The sequence below is a fragment of the Trypanosoma conorhini genome, assembly GCF_003719485.1.
Source record: "Trypanosoma conorhini strain 025E chromosome Unknown Tco_14.4_contig_00731, whole genome shotgun sequence".
Classification (NCBI taxonomy): domain Eukaryota; phylum Euglenozoa; class Kinetoplastea; order Trypanosomatida; family Trypanosomatidae; genus Trypanosoma; species Trypanosoma conorhini.
Window position 1 is genome coordinate 7,334 of NW_021704792.1, and position 1,585 is coordinate 8,918.

The 1,585-nt window shown below is 49.5% G+C and overlaps 5 annotated features.

Moving 5' to 3' along the window:
- Positions 1-460: 460 nt before the first annotated feature.
- Positions 461-501: a microsatellite.
- A 429-nt stretch (positions 502-930) lies between these two features.
- Positions 931-968: a microsatellite.
- A 226-nt stretch (positions 969-1,194) lies between these two features.
- Positions 1,195-1,218: a microsatellite.
- A 120-nt stretch (positions 1,219-1,338) lies between these two features.
- Positions 1,339-1,377: a sequence feature (GA-rich).
- Positions 1,378-1,401: 24 nt separating this feature from the next.
- Positions 1,402-1,440: a sequence feature (GA-rich).
- Positions 1,441-1,585: the final 145 nt, after the last annotated feature.

Consider the following 1,585-nt stretch of genomic DNA (forward strand, 5'->3'; position numbering starts at 1 on the left):
GATTCAAAGGATTTTTTTTTTTCTAACGCGGGCGCAATAGGGAAGAAAGAAAATGAAGGCATATTATATGTCAATTATGTTTTAGGCGACGCGATTGTGCTGTGCGTGGTCGCGTTGGCATATATTTGACGGGAATGCATGGATGGGGGAGGGGGCGGTTGGCTGTATACAACTACACACACACAGATCTACGCGGACAGGCAAAAGCAGGAGGAAATAAAACGGATAACTCTGTGGAGGATGGGGGAGGAGAGGATTACGTCAGTAGGGGGGGGGGGGGGGGAGAAGCGGACTGTGGCCCCCCGGGATTTCTGCCGTTGCTTCCCCATCGGACGCCATGGTTTTTTTTTTTTTGCATGACTCCTCATCTGTGCGTCTGCATGCGTCTGTGTGGGTTGAATTTTGTCTCACGCACGCCCCTGACTTTGCCCATCTTGTTTCACCCTTTATATGTATTTAGTTTCTTTTTTGTTTTTGTTTTTGCTTTTGTTTTTCTTTCTTCTCGCTTGCTTCTGTGAGATGTTGAGATATTTCATTTTTTTTCTTTTTTTTCGCTTTCGTTGTTTGTACCTCGTTCTCCGCCCGTCAATCGTGCTAATGCCCATGGAAGCTCGCTCCATCGGTTCAGCTGCGTTTTTTTTTTTTGCGCGTTCACTGTTGGGCCACGCCATGCTTCATTCACACAGCGGTTTCTTCCGCGGGCGTCTTGGACACTTTCCTTCGTTTTTGTTTTTTTTGTTTCTTTCCCTCGCGCTCTCTCACGCCTTGTTTGAGCTGCGTGAGGTGATGATGTTAGGGCTGGCGGTGGTGGCGGGGCGGTGGCGAGAATTTTTTCTTCCCTTCTTTTTCTTTCCTGTACCAATTCACGTTGTAGCAGACCTGTGACAGGGACCGGGTGTTAGCGGGGAGTTTGTTTGTTTGTTTTTTTTCCCCCCTCCCCACCCCTCTTCCTCCTCCTTCTCCTCCTCTTTTTCTCCCGTTGTGCGTGTCCACGGGCGCCACGCGTGGTGCACGTATATGTACATATGCACAATTGCGCACGCGGGCGCGTGGGCCGGCCCACCGATGTATTTGATTACTTGTCGACCATGCGATTTTGTTTGTCGGTTATTATTATTTTTCTCTGCATTTGAAACAGTTCCCCTCTAGTTAAGCCCACACCACACCCCCTCCCCCCTCCCCCCTTCTTCCTCCCACACACACACAGGCACACACACAGAGGGAGGGAGGGCGCTGCGCCTGTGCACATGCGTTTGTGTGGGTGTGCAGGAAAGAGCGAACGCCGCCGCGGAAGCTCCGCCGCCCACTTGAGTTGGACTCTCCGCAAGAGACGCAGGGAATAAAAAAAAAATAATAAACACACAAAAAAAACTAAAACGAAGAGAGAGGAGCAACTGTTGCAACAACAAAAAAAGAAGAAGCAGAATAAGAGGAAAAAGAGTAGTTAAACGCTTGCTGCATGGATGTTGATAGTGCTAAAGCGGGGCTGCTTAGGCCAGGGGAAATCAGTAGGAGGAGGAAGAAGATTGAAAGTAAGAGAGTGAAGGAAAAGACGAGGGTGCCCGGGGGGTGAATGATGCATTCC